Source organism: Vulpes lagopus, chromosome 4, assembly GCF_018345385.1.
Source record: "Vulpes lagopus strain Blue_001 chromosome 4, ASM1834538v1, whole genome shotgun sequence".
Taxonomy (NCBI): domain Eukaryota; kingdom Metazoa; phylum Chordata; class Mammalia; order Carnivora; family Canidae; genus Vulpes; species Vulpes lagopus.
In genome coordinates, this window is record NC_054827.1 from 47,000,290 (window position 1) to 47,018,434 (window position 18,145).

General features: G+C 42.8%; 1 long non-coding RNA gene across 1 annotated transcript; it reads left to right on the top strand.

Moving 5' to 3' along the window:
* Positions 1-12,140: 12,140 nt before the first annotated feature.
* Positions 12,141-17,178, top strand: LOC121490099. Its single transcript, XR_005987500.1, has 3 exons — positions 12,141-12,756; positions 14,009-14,149; positions 16,848-17,178. It is a non-coding gene; the product is annotated as an uncharacterized LOC121490099 (long non-coding RNA).
* The last annotated feature ends 967 nt before the right edge of the window (positions 17,179-18,145 follow it).

Below are 18,145 nucleotides of genomic sequence, written 5' to 3' on the forward strand. Positions count from 1 at the left end.
AGGAGCAGAATTATGGTTGCCATTACTTTGTAGCTGAACAAATAGTAAATGGAATTTCTTTCTCTTGATGCAAAACCTTCTATTTTAATCTCCTTTACTGCCTTGGGGTGGCATTCCTTCTTACTGTCACCATTTGGCTCCTGAGCCGTATGTAACGTCTGGGCCTGTTTCCTTGAATGTTAACTGTGCAGCAGCCAGCTTGCAGGTGTTCCTTGTGTCATTCATCTCAGTGTCCCAGTCCCTGCCTGAGTCCATGTGACTCTGAAGCAGCCTTGGTTTCTACTGCTATTCCAAGCGTCCTTCTACTAAGACTGATGAGGGTCAAAGGCCTGCAGTGACTGGTTCTCATTGCCCCAAACAAAAGGCAAATGGATTGTGTTGGCACTAAAGATTTGCCTTTTATTCATCTTGTTATTGGCCACATAAGCCTTCAGTCTAGTCTCACTTAAAAAGCAAGGTTCATGGAGTGCTTGGGTGGCTCAGTCAGGTTAAATGTCAGTCTTCAGCTCAGATCATGATCCTGGAATCCTGGGATCAAGCCCTGAGTCATGCTCCCTGCTCTGCGGGGAGGTTGCTTTTCCCTCTCCTGTCTCCCCACTCGTGCTCTCTGCCTCTCTCTGTCCTTCAGATAAATAAAATCTTAAAAAAAAAAAACCAACAACAAAAGACAAAAGACCAACAACAACACAAGATTCACGAAAGGGAAGAAAGGAAGCTGTTTTCATGAAGGAAGCTCTACCCATCAAGCCAGTTTTATTGCTTAACCTGTTCATGGATTTCTCTGCAAAGCCAAGTGTTTAAAAATTTCAGCATATCCCACCATATGACATAAACATATGTCAAAGAACCAGTGCCTAGTTTCCAGTCTGCAGAATATAGATGCCCAATGACAGTAATTGTAGCAACCGTTGGCCAAGATGTCAGGTGGTCACTTTCTCACTTTCTCAAAGCAACTGCAGCTGAAGGAGTTAGCTTGCTGCAGAGTTCACTCAAGAATTTTTCATGAATTCACTCTAGATGCACAGCTACTGAAAAGGGAATGTCCACCAACAATACTGCCTTGCATCCACTTGAGAGGAAACTTCATTTTATGTAATGTTGACCTAGGTTGGGAATGAGAGGTGGAGTTTTTATTAGTGAAATGAACCACATAAAACCTACCCTGTTAGTGATCAGACTCTTTGGAGTAATTTAAGCTGGACCCTGGAGCAGAGAGGACAAAGTCCATCACAAAGTTAATGTGCCCATTGGCCACTTGAATCGAGGTTACTTAATCCATTCTGATACTTGTCCTGTAGAATATCCCTTGGAGTTCTCCAGGCAGTTACTAGCCATGGGTTAACTAGTGAGCATTTTAATTTCTGAAGCGCACTAGGATTCTCAACTGGATTGTAGGGAATGTGATTTGTACCTGGATTCCAGGTACTCTCCTAGGAGTCTTGGTACTTCATGATCTTTGTTTTTTAATCCTTACGTAATCTTTATTTCTTCACCCAGACACTGGGGGTCAGTATTTATTCATAAATGCCTCTGGATTAGACTGCAAACCTAGTTCTGACAATTTACAAGAGGTCATGGCCAAAGTGGCCTTTCTTTCTTTGATTATGTAACTGTTGAGCTCAGCTGGTGTAAACATAAAATGTAAATATAGACAACATGGATCCCCGTGGGACTGTAACCTGGGAAAGAGGCAGACATAAATAAATATAAACTTAGATTTTCAATCTAAAATATAAACTAATACCAAATCCTTACTGGTTTCTGGAGTCCTGCTGGTGTCTGGTAACAGTGGTCCTACCATGCACTCAGATACTCAGCCAGCATCCTGCCTGTTGCCCTTGACTTTCCTTCTGATCAATTACAGAGTCCTGTTGATTCTCTCTCCTGGTTCCTTTCAAATTCATATCTATAGCCTCCGTGCTGAGGTCCTGGGTCACATCTCAGCTTTTCTCTCTTTAGATATTTCAAAAATTGATTTCCCTCCTTCTACTTTTATTCTCCAATCCTCTTCAAAAATTTCTTGGGTGACTTTTCAGAAGCTCTGCCACACAGAACTTGATGCACAGTTTCAGGGGCACCAACACATTTGTAAGGATCTGCCTTTGCCTTCATTGTCTCTCCATCATATGCTCATTGCCTGCCTAGTATCTGCTCATCCCTCAGGACTCTTAGGGTGCCTTAGAGTCCCTGACTTACCTATGCCAGACCTCACTTGTCCCCTTGTCCCTTCTCTTTGCTGGCAGGAGAACTGAATGAATCCAAAGTCTTCAGCCTCATGAAGCTGAGTGCCAGACAGGGTCATGCACACTTACTCCCCCCACATTTCAAAAATATATCCTCCTTGAGTCCTGGACTATTCATTTTTATAGATTCTTTAAAGTATTTCTTGTCTAGCAGATATATGATCTTAATCTGTACAGTGCTCTGTGGCTGTCTTCCCACTATGTCAGTCCACACAAGCAGACGTGGAAACCCTGCTGCTGGTGGACAGAAAGCTCAGAGCATAATAATGGTGTGGAAACAGGCTAGTGATTTGTATTCTTGCTTTTTACTCAAATTATAGAGTTAAATGTAGCAGTATAAATATTTTGAAAATAAATAGAGAAGATTCCTTAATCCTACCATCCTGAGAACTATTTCATTTATTTCTTTCTACATGCATTTTTCATATAGATTTATTCTTACTTTACATTATATTTTTAAAATCGTAAGTATTTTTCCATGGTTCATGGGCTTCAAACAATCTAAATATATGGATAAATATTGTTCCATCATTTGGATAGAACTTAAATGTCCCAACAAGGAATAAAATTAGATGTTTTCACAATCCTGCTGTAATAAATAATTCTGTTTATATAACTTCCCTATAGGCCCATCTTAAATGTATGTGAGTTTCGGTACAAGAGCACAATGGCAGCCTGCATGCTACTTGTCTAAATATTTTAAAATACCAATCAAGCTAACAAACAGATAAAATGTTTTGTATGTTTTATATAACTTGACAAATATACCTTCAAAACAAAAAGTATTTTAATATATGTAAAGACATTTTATATGATTGAAAGCCAGCAAGCATTAAGAATGGTTCTGGAAATCTCTGGAAAGATTTAGTGTATACTAAACCCTGAATAACACAACATGTATGTCAATGTGTGCTCATGTGCATATGCATGTGTGTGTGCTAAGGCAGAAAGGGGTATTAAAGAAGTAGAGAAAAGCTAAGGTCAGGGTAGGCTTGGCACAGTAATGAGCCATCATTACATAAACATCATAGAATGGGATTAGAGAAGCAGACAGAAGCTACATTGGGCCATGGTGAGAGGGATGGAAGTATAGGGAAGGTCTTCCAAGCAGAAGAGTGGTCTAGTGTCCCAAGCCCTTCTGGCCACAAAGAGCTCCAGCCATTTGAGCATAGTCTCTCCAAGGCAACATTTTACATTCCACTGTTGTGAAATATGATCCTTATGAGAATTGTAAATCCTATCATCTTTAAAGAGAGATTAAGGCTCCCAAATGTATGACTCATTGAGAGAACTGAAGGGAGAAATGGACAGCAATACAATAATAGTAGGAGACTCTAATATCTCCCCTTCCATTATGATAGAACAACCAGAGAGAAGATCAGTAAGGAAACAGAGGACTTGAACCAAACAATGGGACCAACTAGACCTAAGAGACATATACAAAATACTGCACCCCAAAACAGCAGAATACACATTCAAGTGCACATAGAACATCCACCAAGACAGACCACATGTTAAGCCATAAACTATGGAACTAGGAATCAATAGCAGAAAGAAAACAGAAAAATCACATAGAATATGAAAATAAATTCACTTTAAACAATCAATGAGTCAAAGAAGAAATCACAAGGGAATTTAGAAGAAATCTGGAGATAAAATTAAAACAGCATGCTGAAACACATGGAATACAATAAAACCAGTACTAAGAAGAAAGTTTATAGTGACAAGTGCTTATATTAAAAAAGAAGAAAGATCTCAAATCAACAACCTAATTTTACATCTCAAGGACTACAAAAAGGAAGAGCAAACTAACGCAAAAGCTAGCAGAAAGAAGGAAATAATAAAGATTAGAGGACAGATAAATGGAATAGAAAATAGAAGCAATAGAAAAATTAACAGGGCAGCCCCGGTGGCTCAGCGGTTTAGCTCAACCCAGGGCCTGATCCTGGAGACCTGGGATCGAGTCCCATGTCGGGCTCCCTGCATGGAGCCTGCTTCTCCCTCTGCCTGTGTCTCTGCCTCTCTCTCTGTGTGTCTCTCATGAATAAATAAGTAAAATCCTTTAAAAAATTTTTTTTAATTAAAATAATTTAACAAAACCAAGAATTGGTTTTTTGAAATTATCAACAAAATTGACAAATCCTTAGCTAGACTCAGAGAAAAAGAAATGAGACTCAAATAATAAAATTAGAAATGAAAGAAGGGACATTACAACTGATGTCATAGAAATAAAAAGGATTAAACAGACTACCATGAACAATTATATGCCAATAAATTGGATAACCTAGAAGAAATTGATAAATTCCTGGAAGCATACAACCTACAAACACTGACTTGTAATAAATTTTAGAAATTGGAATAGACTTATAACTAATAAAAAATTTGAAGCAGTACTCAAAAGCCTCCCAACAAAGAAAAGTCCAGGACCAGAGGCTTCACTGTAAAATTCTACCAAATATTTATTTAATTATAAAGATCTTATTTATTTATTTATTAATGAGAGACAGAGAGAGAGAGAGGCAGAGACACAGGCAGAGGGAGAAGCAGGGTCTCTGGGAGGAGGCTGATGTGGGTCTCAATCCCAGATCCCAGGATCATGCCCTGAGCCAAAGGCAGACGCTTAACCACTGAGCCCCGCCAGGCATCCCTCTATCAAATATTTAAAGAATAATTAATACCAATACTTCTAAAACTTTTCCAAAGAATTGAAAATGAGGGAACATTTTCAAACTCATTCTATGAGACCAGCATTACTCTGATGCAAATAAATAAATAAATAAATACCACCCAAATTGGAAATAAAAAAAAAGTAGAATTATATCTGTTTCACGGGTGACAAAATTTTATATGAGAAAAGTATAAAGATTCCACAAAAAAACTTGAAACTAAGAAATTATTTTAACAGTTACAGGATACAAAATTACACAAAAATCAACTGTTTCTATACACTAACCATGACCCTTCTGGAAAGAAAATTAAGACAACAAACTCATTTACTATAACATCGAAAAGAATAAAGTACTTAGGGATAAACTTAACCAAGGAGATGAAAATCTTGTACAGAATACTTATAAAACACTGCTCAAAGAAATTAAAGATATAAATGTATGGAAAGACATTGTATGTTCATGGATTAGAAGACTTAATGTAGTTAAAATATCCATATTATCCAAAGTTATCTACAGATTCAGTGCAATCCCTATCAAAATCCCAATGGCATTCTTTGCAGGAATAGAATAAAGTATCCTAAAAACAAATCTCAAGGGCCTCACAATAGCCAAAGTAATCTTGAAAAAGAACATAGTTGGAAGTCTCACACTGCCTGATTTCAAAACATACTACAGAGGAACAAGACTTTGTAGGACTGCTATAAAAACAGGTCTAGAGACCAATGAAACAGAATTGAGAGCCCAGAAATAAAGCTTTGCATAATATAGTCAAATGATTTTTGATAAAGATGTCAAAACTACACAGTGGGGAAAGGACAGTCTCTTAAATGATATTGGGAAAACTGGATATCCACATGCAAAAGAATTAAGTTGGACCTTAAATAAAAATTAAAAATTAAACCAAAGTGGTTTGAAAACCTATCCATAAGACCTAAAATATAAAACTCCTAAGAGAAAATGTAGGGAGAAAGGTTTAGGACATTGGATTTAGCAATGATTTCTTTGGTATGACACTAAAGGCACAGGGAATGAAAGCAAAAATACTAAATGGAACTATATCAAGTGTAAAAACTGTGCATCAAAGGAAACACTCAACAGAGTGAAAAGGCAACCTATAGAGTGGGAGAAAATATTTGCAAACCATTTATATAAGAGGTTATATCCAGAATATGTAAGGAACTTCTACAACTCAACAACAGAAAACTCAATATAAAAATGGGCAAAGAACTTGAATAGACAGTTTCCAAAGAGAATACACAAATGGCCAACACACATATGAAAAGATGCTCTATATCACTAATTATAAGAAAAGTGCAAATCAGGGATGCCTGGGTGGCTCAGTCAGTTAAGCATCTGACTCTTGATTTTGGCTCCATATCCGGCTCCCTACTAGGTATGGAGCCTGCTTAATATTCTCTCTCTCCCTCTCACCCTGCTGCTCCACACTCTCCTTCTCCCCTCTTTTTTTTTTTTTAATATTTTATTTCTTTATTCATGAGAGATACAGAGAGAGAGACAGAGGGAGAAGCAGGCTCCTCAGGATCATGACCTGAGCCAAAGGCAGATGCTCAACCACTGAGCCCCCCAGTCGTCCCTCTTTCCCCCTCTCTTAAACAAAAAAGAGAAATGCAAATAAGAACTACATTGGGAGATCACCTCATATCCATTGGAAGGGCCACTATCAAAAGAACAAAAAATAACAAGTATTGGCAAGGATGCAGAGAACTCTTTGGCACTGTTGGTGGGGATGTAAAATGATGCAGCCATTGGGGGAAAAAGTATAGAAGTTCCTCAACAAATTGAAAACAGCATTACCATATGATCCAGAAATCCCACTTCTAGGTATATATCCCAGAGAATTCAAACCAGGATATTGATGAGATATTTATACACCTGTCAATTGCCACATTATTCACAACAATCAAGAGATGGAAGCAACCCAAATGTTCACTGACGAATGCATGAAGAAAAGTGATATAAACATACAATGGAATATTATGCAGACTTAAAAAGAAGGACATTCTGTTACACGCTAGAATATGAATGAACCTTGAGGACATTCTGCTAAGTAAAAAGAAGCCAGTTATAAAAGGACAAATACTGTATGATTCCACTCAAATCAAGTATCCAAAGTAGTCAAAATCATACACGCAGAAGTTAGAAAGGTGATTGCCAAAGGCTAGGTGGGGAGGGAACTAGTATTTAACAGTCATAGAGTTTCAGTTTTGCAAGCTGAAAAGTTCCAGGGATCCTACTGCACAACAGTGTGAATATACTTAACTAAGCTGTACACTTAAATATGGCTACTTTGGTAAGTTCAATGTCATATGTTTTTATCACGATATAAAAAGAGATTAAGAGGGCAGCCCCGGTGGCTCAGCAGTTTAGCGCCGCCTACAGCTCAGGGTGTGATCCTGGAGACCCAGGATCGAGTCCCACATCAGGCTCCCTGCATGGAGCCTGCTTCTCCCTCTGCCTCTCTCTCTCTCTCTCTCTCTCTCTCCTCTCTGTGTATTCTCATGAATAAATAAATAAAATCTTTAAAAAAAAAAGATTAAGAGAAAGACTTCACTTCTATTTTTTTAAAAGATTGATTTATTTTAGATAGAGAAGCATGAAGGTGGGGGAGGGGTAGAGGGAGATGGAGAGAATCTCAAGCAGATTCCCCACTAAGCAGGGAGCCCACTGCAGGACTCAATCCCATGACTCTGAGATCACGACCTGAGCTGAAATCAAGAGTGGGACGCTCAACCAACAGTCATCCAGGTGTCCCAAGACTTCTACACTTCTAAATGCACTACTTCTGGAAATGATGTCATGAGAAGCATCACAATGAAATGAAAATGATGACTATTTTTATGACTCTTAAAGTCATGCAAAAATACTGTATTTGAAATCTTGCTTTTAAATTTTATCATACACTTATCATGAATTACTCCCAAAGATGACTCTCTAATGCAAAGAAAGCCAGGTCTTAGATCATGTTAAATCCTCACAGCAATGCTATGAGGACGCATTTTCATCTTACAGAGGAGCCTCAGAAAAGCTGAGTAACCTGCCCAAAGTCACAAAGCTAGTATATAGCTGCAGCAGGATTCAAATCCAGGCCTCTCTAACTCCACAGCCCATGCTCTTAGCCACTATTCCATACTGCTTAGTTTGAAAGCAATTTTTTTGGTAAATTTATTTTTTATTGGTGTTCAATTTGCCAACATAAAGAATAACACCCAGTGCTCATCCCATCAAGTGCCCCCCTCAGTGCCAGTCCACCCAGCTGCCCTCACCCCCGCCCAGCGGCCCTTCCCCAACCCCTAGTTCGTTTCCCAGAGTTAGGAGTCTCTCATGTTCTGTCTCCCTTTCTGATACTTCCCACTCATTTTTTCTCCTTGAAAGCAATTTTTAATTTGAGATGTCCATTTTAAATTGGCCAAAGAATAAGATTGTCCAAGGAAGCTATAGTGAGTAAATTCCATTTACATTCTCTTATACACTAATATGGTGCCACATAAACAGAACACTGAGTGGAGCTAGAGAGCTTAGGTTATTCACGCAAAATTGAAATGTTTGCTTTTTTCAGTGAGAGAAATAGAGTTTGCTTTCCTTCTTTCCTTAAACCATCTGTGTTGATATTTGGGGAGTCCAGAGCTTGTGTATTAAAGCCTCTCTGGATTATATGAATACATACATAGGAATAGGTGAACCAAACATTTTATTTGCCGAAAAGGAAAACAGAGATCACGTCTTCTTCAGTGTGGGGTATGTAAAGCCACAGTGCTGCAACCTTAGAAAACTATGTGTCTGGACGCCTGGGTGGCTCACTGGTTGAGCGTCTGCCTTTGGCTCAGGTTGTGATTCTGGGGTCTTGGGATCGAGTCCCACATCGGGCTCCCTGTGGGGAGCCTGCTTCTCTCTCTGCCTATGTCTCTGCCTCTGTTTGTAAGGTCACTCAGCTGAGAATGACACCCAAAGCACAGAATGAGATGGCTCCAGCAAGGACTCCGATGCCCCTGCCACTGGGCACAGATGCTGTAGCTCCCAGTGATGACGTGGGACACTGAATGTTAGCACATCTGCTACTGTTATCTCAATAGGCAATGGTCTGAGGATTGCAAAAATGGCCATAAAGTCTTCTTTTCTCCTGTATCCATCCTTCCACGCTCCTTTACCATCAAACTTAGAATGATCTCCCACCTGATTCTGGGCTCAGCCAATGGGATGGCAGAGAAGTGACCCTAGCAGAGACTTGAGAAACCTGTGCACTCTGGAGCTGGTCTTCTTTTGGAACCCTGAAGCCACCACGTGAAGAAACCCAAGCTTACCCCCGGGATGATGGGATATACAGGCACAGTCACTCCACTCCTGCTACCTGAACCTACAGCTTGACAACCACCAGACATGTATTTTGAGGCCAACTCAGATCTTCCATCTATTAGGCAACTTGCCAGTTCACCATGGACGCATGAGTAAGCTCAGTGATGGCCAACTAAGCTGGCACAGACCACACAGTCTGGCCAACCCACAAAATCACTAGCTAAATAAATGGCGGTTATTAGAAGTCATTACGTTTGGGCTATCAGCAGCAAGTTACCTGATATTAGTTTACTAAATTCTTTCACATACCTTATCTCACTCTACTCTGCTCACAATTCTCTAAGGTGGGAGAAGCAGGTACATTGTCCACATGTTCCAACGGAGAGGAAATTGAGCCCACAGAAGCTTACTGATTTGCCAAATGTAAGACTGCCAGTAAATTAAAAAGATGGATTTAGAATGGAGGTTTCCTTGACCCCCTACTCAAAATATACACACCGACCATATTGTTTTGTTTGAAGCAAAGCAATAGTACAACATGGCTTCTGCTTAGCCAATGGTTCTGTTAACATATTCTTATGTCCGCTGATTATCATCTAAACTCTTAAAGTTCAAGAGGGGATCCCTCTGTCAAAATCTGTTCCATCAGTTAGCAACAACTCTCAAGTAGGCAGACTGGGCTGGAGTTTTCAGGTGATCACAGGAATAAGCAGGCAAATACCTCCTGTGAAGAGCATACTTTGAGGAAATCATTTTTTTTTAAATCAATATTTCTTAATCTCTGTGGATCTGCTAAGGTCTCCCACTTGCTGATAAATTCTTACAGAAGCCAATGTAGGTAAAAGGACTGAGCATGTTACAGGCAAAGATCTTAGGATGGAATCTTGGGCAGTACCAATAGGAAGGCAAGCTCTTGGTTCTGTTAAGGAGCTTAACTCAAGTTTGTCATTAGCTATGGTTCGAGGAGGAATGTGCATAACGTTATGAAGTAGGAATAATAAAATACTGTCGATGTTCATTAGCAGGGTTCACAAAAGCTTTCATGAGGGACACAGCACTGAAGCCGGGCTCTGAGGATTGCAGCAGAAGGATGGGAGGGTAGGGAGGTGAACGAGTCTGGCAGGAGGCTGGCTAGCTAGAGGGGTCTGAGAAAGTGGGAAGACCCAAATAGACTCAGGTAAGATTTAAGCAGGAATGACCAGAATAACCTTAACCTTGTTTCTCTGACTAGAAAAGAGACGTGGTTCAAAACGCACCAATTATAGGATTTGCTAGTGATCAGAATTCAATGAAACAGGTACTAGCTTATAGTCTAAAGAAGAAAGAAAGGGGCTGGTGTAGGGAAACCTAATGAATTTTGAGTATGTTGGGCTGGAGGTATCAGAGATAATCTTTATGGACACGTCTGTGACTAGTGAAAAACAGCCCTGGACCACAAAAGAGAAGCCATTGGGTTCAGCTCAGCTGTGATTCCTACCCTGTAGAGTTTTGTGAGAATGGAATAGGATAATATATCTACATGTCTAGCAGAGTGCTTGGCCACAGAAGAGAGTTTAAATTACCATTCAGCTCCTAGAATAAACAGTTTCCTTACCCACATTTTTCTTCTCCCTTGGCGATGGGGAAGCCTGACTTTGAATGTTTCCTAGGATCAGCCAAGACTACCTGAAAGACTTTTGCCAAGTACCCATCATCATGAATGGGTTGGGAACCCTGTTCTAGAGAAGACAGTATGGTGGTTTTTAAACAATTAAAAATAGGATCACAATATGATTCTGCAATTCTTACTTCTGAGCATATGGCCAAAATAATTGAAAGTAGGGTCCTGAAAAGATATTTGTACACCCATGTTCTTAGCAGGATTATTCAAAATAGCTAAAACATGGAAACAACCCAAATGTCAATTGACAGATGGATGGATAAACAAAATGTGGTATGCACATACAGTGCAGTGTTATCCAGCCCTAAGAAGGAAGGAAATCCTGACATATGTTACAATATGGATGAACTTTGAAGATCTTATGCCAAGTGAAATAAGCTAGTCACAAAAAGACAAATACTATATGATTCCACTTATATGAGAATTTAGAATAGTCAAAATCGTAGACACAGACAATAGAATAGTGTTTGCCAGGAGCTGGGGGAAATGGGGAGTTAACATTTAATGGGTACAGAGTTTCAGTTTTGGAGGTAGTTGGTGGGTGACGACACAGCACCACGTGAATGTACTTAATTCTACTGAACTGTGCAATTTAAAATGATTAAAAATACTAACTTTATATGTATTTTACCACAATAATTTTTTTTTTTCTGAAAAAAATCACATGGTCTGGAGAGCTTGGTAAAATATAGAATCCTGGGCCTCACCACCAGAGGTATAGGTTCCATGGCTCTGACGTGGGAGCTAAGATTTGAAATTTCTAACAAGCTTTCAGACAATGCTTGATGCTGCCCAAACCTGGCAGTACTTTGAATAGCACTGCCCTAGGGGAAAACAGTTTAACAATAAGGAAGGAATTTGAGTCACCAAATGATCTTATGTAACAGGGAAGACAGAAATCAACTCCCTTAAGTGTGAGCGTGAGTATGCCTTTTTGTCATCCAGCCTAGCTTCCATCCTAATTCAGTTGGTACTCAATAATTGCTTGTTGGGGCACCTGGGTGGTTCAGTCCGTTAAGCTTCTGCCTTCAGCTCAGGTCATAATCCCAGGGTCCTGGGATTGAGCCCCACACCAGGCTCCCTGCCCAGTGAGGAGTCTGCTTCTGCCCTCCCCACCCCCACATCCCCTCCTCCACTTGTGCTCTCTCTCGCTCGCTTGCTCTGTCTCAAATAAACAAATAAAATCTTTCAAAATAATAACAATTGCTTGTTGGATGACTGAATAAGTGAACCACTGTGTTCACAGGGCAAAAAGTCACAGATTGGTCTGGGCTGCTTGGTTCTTCTGGATCCACTCCCCTCTCTTCCTACATGTGAGTTCCAGACTCATTCTGACAATGAATGGACTAAAGATGGATAGCTGGGGTGTGGCCAAGGGCAGCCGTGCTTCTCTGCAGGAAGACACTCCACGGTGAAAAACTCCTACTTCTTGGCTCCAAGGGCTGCTTGCTGCTGCACACACCCGGCCCTCTGCGCGGGACAGGTTGTTGCTGATCCCCTATGCCTCCAGCTGCCACCCCTTCCCACAGACAGTTGAAGGACAGCTTATCTCGCAGGGCATGATGGGTGCACAGACTTGCTGAAAGAGCTTGATTCCAAGTCCATGAGATGAAGAGACTAATGGGCAACGTCAGACTGGGGAGGCGCTGCTGTGGTGGGAAAGAATGCTGGTCGCGACCACTTCCTTCTCTTTATTCTGCATAGCAGTTAAATGCTGGCCTTGCCCGAATATCATGCTGAGACCTGGACCTCAGTAAGTCCAAAACACACACCCTTTTCAGAAATGTGTAATGTCATCACTTCTTGACCAAATGACTCCAACCACAGAGAGGCGCAAATTTTCCATTGGGATTCATTCTGCTGCTCCCTTTTGGTGAGTATACTCTTTCCATCTTGCCTTTGAAACCCCAATTCATTATCTGAAATATAGGTTTTTAAAGTAAGCTTGTTATTAAACATACATATCTCGCCCCTGTCTTTCTCACTCCACTTTATGGATTTGAGAACTGGGACATAGAACAGCCGATGGCTTAGAAAAGCTAAATTCGCTTTTTATTTGGACCATGGACCATAATCTGGGCTTTGAAGTCTAAAGAGCTAGGATTACCGGCCCTCTCCCCAACCCTCAGTATGGCCAGACCCTGATGCAAAAAAGCCAGGAACCTCATTCCCCAAGCACAAGCAATCCAAGACTTCCAGTTTCTGGTTGCAGTTGAAGGCTAGTAAATTTGGAGAACAGAATGGAACTGTTTCTTGTACAGGCAAACAACTTGTAATCATTAAGAAGCATGAAGCTAATGAAAAGCAATTAGTCCAACGGCAAGTCTTGCCGTAAGTTTTATCCCCAAAGTGAACGCATGATACAGGCATGATTCTTGATTTCAGATAAAACAGAAAACATGGAGCTATTATTAAATACAAAGTAAAACGACATGAAAAAAAAAAATGCCAGGAGATAGAAGGAATGCAAGCAGGAGCCCTGGGGCGGAGGGAGGGAAGAGCTAGCTGGAGAAGGCGGATGTGTGGGGAGGGCCAGGGGTGAGGGGCACTGGGCCAAGTGGAGTCAGTCTCCTGGCTGGCGGCTGGTGATGCTGAGGGGCCAGGGGCAGAGCCAGCTCCCCTCCCCGCCCCCCCCCCAGGAGTCCTGAGCTTGGGTCTCTGCAGCTCTGGCCAAGCCCCTCAGCCTCCCCACCCTGCTGCCCCTTCCACAGGGAGTCACATGGTGCCCTCCCCTTATGGAGCAAGAAATAAAGAATGACTCCTCATTTCCTGGAACACTTGAGACCACAGGGGAGTTGGCAGAGGCAGGGGAAAGTTAAGATTTTTGGTGAAATGGGGGGCAGGGTGAGAGGACACTGAAACTACCTATGTATCTCTCGCTACCGGACAGATTTCTGGCAAAATGCATGCTTTTGAGATAGCCTGTGGTTGAGAAATCAGCCAAGGATGCTTTAAGTTCTACTCATGGAACCAGACTGCCAGGGAGGGATTTCTTCCTTTGGGAAATCAGAATATAATTTGGCCTCAGGCCACCTTCAGTGTACCTTGAATGAATACCTAATATGATCACAAAATCTTCCCAACCACTAAGAAAAGGGGGTCTTCCCTTTTTTTTCCGACCCCAGATGCCTGAAATTCCTCTAACACGGGACAAAGAAGTCTTTATGAAATCATAAAAGATGACATTCTAAAAGTGAATACCACTAAGGAACAGAGCCTACCGAAGACGCTCATCGGCAGTGGAAAGGTAGAACACGGAGCAACAGGTGAAAATTATTGGCAGCAGATTTCCCGGTTTTGCTAGAAGGGGCCCTACAGAAGAGGAGGGGTTTATGTTGAAGAAAGACAGAGACTTTGTTAAGTTACTGACCAGCTGATTGTACGAAGGGCTGGCCTTGTTTATCTTCAGATGGGGTGGAGGAGAGAGGCCTTTCAAGCTGGGAGTGAAGATATCCTTGTCTCATGGGGCTGTTGACAATAGATAATCTTTTGTGTGCTTTAGGGAGATTTGGACACTTTCTTCTTCATGTTCTCTGAAAAGCATTATTTGAGCCTTCCGTAGCAATGAGATATATGCGTACACGAGACAGTCGGTGGCACAGCACAGTGAGATGCAAAGGGCCTGGCCTGGAAGCCCAAGATTTGCCTTCTACCCCAGGCCCTTGCCACCAACTAACTAAATGACCTGTTACCAGTTACTTCATCTCGTTTCTTCATCTTCGTTTTCCCAGTTCGTGCCCTGGATCGGGGTTTCCTTCTTTCCAAATCACGAGGCTTTCTTTGAAAGCAGAGAGCGGCTGCAGTGGAAGTAGAGGAGGGCTCCTAGAACCCTGCCCACCTGGCTCCCTACTTCCTGCCCCCCCAAACCCCGCCTGTGAGCCACCTCAACAGAATCCCCAATAGTTTGAACCACACTGCCTGAGATGGTGGCTCCTGTTTCCAGGAGCTTGTGAAAGAGTAGCTTCTGCTGGAGGAGTGTCACAGACCGGCTTGGAGAATCTGGCAATCCCGCTCTAGACTGAGATCCCATGGGATCCCATGAGCCTTGTTCTGCCCAGGGGCTGTGCCTGGGAGTCAGAGGGCCTTGAGATTCCCTCAAGAGGTAGATCACATCTCTCTTAGCAGCACAGGCTGCCTGACTATATGGAGGGTCTAGGAATTTCTTATTAACAATTCTCTTATTAAAACAGCTATACAAAAACAAACAAAAAATAAATAAATAAAAACAGCTCTACCAAAAACCCCAAAAAGCAAACAAACAAAAAACCCAACGCAGCTCTACCCATTGCATCTTCAATTAATGAGTATGTAATCTGCCTTCCAGTTCGGCTCCTCCTTACTCGCCCAGGCTATCTCTTGTCCTTTTTCATCTCTGCCATCCTGCTGGAGCCTGATGATAAATGTCCCATGTGTCATAGGTGACTTACATGGTTAGAATGACATACTCCTTGTCTTACCTGACAAAGTTATCATCCATCTGCACCCCACTCCCGGCAGACACAGAGAAAACGGAGGTCGGTGCTCTTGTCCTGAAAATTATGAAGCTGGAGGAAATTAGAAATGACACAAAAAAATAAGAAGCGATGGAACCAGTTCCTTACGTCTCCATGAAAATGAAAGGCATGTCCAAAGCCACATCGCATAGAGGAATCCCGGCAGATCCTTACGCCCTGGAGTGGGTGGGGGAGAGAAGATGGTATTTGAGAAAACTTGCTCTGACAAAGAGATGGTAACGGGCTCAGGGCAGGGAAAACTCAAAGCAGGGAGAAGGGTGGTTGCATGAACCCAGACCCTGGGTGCGGTGCAGATCAGTGCTAGGAATGAGGGCTCTCCCCTCTGAGAGCAGCACCAGGCAGTGGGAAGAACTTGGTCTGGGAGGGGAGCCTGGGAGACCTAAGAGCGGGGCTGCCACCTGTCCTGCCCTCAACCTCTCAATGAGAGGCTTTTAAAACGAGGGGTGGGCCCCCATAGTCTGTGAGGACCTCCCTGAACCATACAGTCCCTGGCTGTTCCCCCTTCATTGGCCTTTGTGACCGAGGCATGTTTCCCTGCATTCTCTGCATGTATTTTAGCTTGCCCTTCCAGATCCTTCTAGACACTTCCCACGTTGATGGTTGAAAGTCATTAGAGCAGTCCCCAGTGGCTGAAAGTCCTACCTAGAAAAATTATGCAATAGTAACTAACACTTGTGTGCAACTCGTTCTGGGCAAGTCTGGCTTCGTTGCTTTACATATTAACATAGGGAGTACATGCTATTATCATTCTGATGTTACAGGTCAGGAAACTGAGGAACAGAGCTGTTAAGTAAGTTGCTCAAGGTCACACAGCTGCAAAACCTAGGCAGTTTGGCTCTGGAGCCCATGGGTTGGTTAAAAAGCCTCCTTCACCACCTCTCCCTCATAAAACATACAGTAATAGGAGTGATACAATAACATATATGGTAACTTCTTGACTATTCTGAACAAGAAGAGTTTTGAGCCCTTAGCAGCAAGCTGATGCCTCCAGGGGCTGGCAGGGGTGGGGGGCAGTCGGGACATCTCAGAGTGTGCTGGGGCTTTGGAGGATGGCACAGCTACTGTGTACATACATTGCTGCCCCTGTATCTGCTTCTCTCTGCAAATTAACAGCAACAAAGAAACATGCTCGTTCGCAGCTTTAAAAAGGAGCTCGGCAGCTACAGGAATCTGGAAATAATACGCTCTTAACTCAAAGGACTGATGCATTGGTTTAAAAGGGGTTGACTTTAAAGCTGGTATGTGAGTTTACTGGGGCCGTTGGCAGGGATGCTAACAATTTATGGAACGCATTTTTGGAAAGGATTAGGGGAAAAAGCATGTTGTATCTTACAAACCCCGAATGAGGCGTACAGCTCCAAGGGGTGAGCATTCAGGATCAAGCTCGCAGTGTGCATCGTTTTTGGGGGAATACGTTTGACTTCTCTCCTCTCCTTCTTTTCTTTTGCAGGTCTTACCCAAAGGATCAGATTCAGGCCATACCGGATGTGCCCAAATCATTTCCATCTGATGTCTGGGATAGCCCAGGAGGCCTGGCCTCGAGGAGCAGTTCCCCGTGACCCCACGAGAACTGGTCAGTTGTTCCTGTGCAGGCTGGGCCCAGGCCCTGCTGGTTTTCTTCTGACAGCCGAGGCTTCCAATCGGGCTGCTGTTTACATTCTGCCTGTGGAGTAAACTGAGGGAAGAAAAGCCCTTCAAAAAAATTTAAAAAAAAAGAAAAAAGAAAAAAAATGAGTGAAAATATCAGTGAGGGTGACAAAGCATGAGAGACACCTAACTCTGGGAAATGAACAAGGGGTAGTGGAGGGGAGGTGGGCAGGGGGTTGGGGTGCCTGGGTGATGGGCACTGAAGGGGACACTTTGGCGCGATGAGCACTGGGTGTTATGCTAAATGTTGGCAAATTGAACTCCAATAAAAAGAAAATTAAAAAAAAAAGAAAAGCCCTTCACTCCGGTTGTTTCCCTCCCAAAGTCTCCCTCCCCCCAGTATTGATGACATGCTTCCTGCAAAGCAGAGGTCGTTTACACAGATGGGTAAACCAAGGCACAGAGCAGTAAGCTGCTGTTTGATTACTGTATAACAGAGGAAAGGACGTCTCTCCATCCAAAACTAAACCTGTGGAAGCTAAGCAAGTGGTTTTTTGTTTGTTTGTTTGTTTGTTTTTAAGAGAGTGTTAAATCAAAAGGAAAACACTAGACTTTGTAAAGAATCCCTCTGCCACTATTTCTGGGACTTCTGCTTGGACCCCACCTGCCTGGCCCCAGGGCTTCACTGCTCCCCAAGATACAGAGAGCCCTTTAGTTCCTTGTTCACCTCTGCATTAGTTAGGCACGATCAGACAACAGACACCTGGCAGAGAGGATTTCCAGCTGCTTCTGAAGGGCAGCAGTGTTCGCAGCAAGGATGGGGGCTGGACAAGCTAGTGTTTAACAGGGAGGCACTATCGACCCCGAAATGGGACAAGGAGCCGTGACTGCAGCCCCACGGCACCAGGCCAGGCCCACACAGGACCGCTGCCTCTGCTGGCTTGTGACATCACAGACGGTGGTTCCACCCCAGGAGGGGCCCTTACACATCCCTGGCATATAGCCCTCTAGGTTGTTTTTTAAAAAGGCTATTTTGGGGGGAATCCCCAGGTGACTCAGCAGTTTAGCGCCTGCCTTCCGCCCAGGTTGTGACCCTGAGGTCGCAGGATCGAGTCCCGCATCCCTCATCGGGCTCCCTGCATGGAGCCTGCTTCTCCCTCT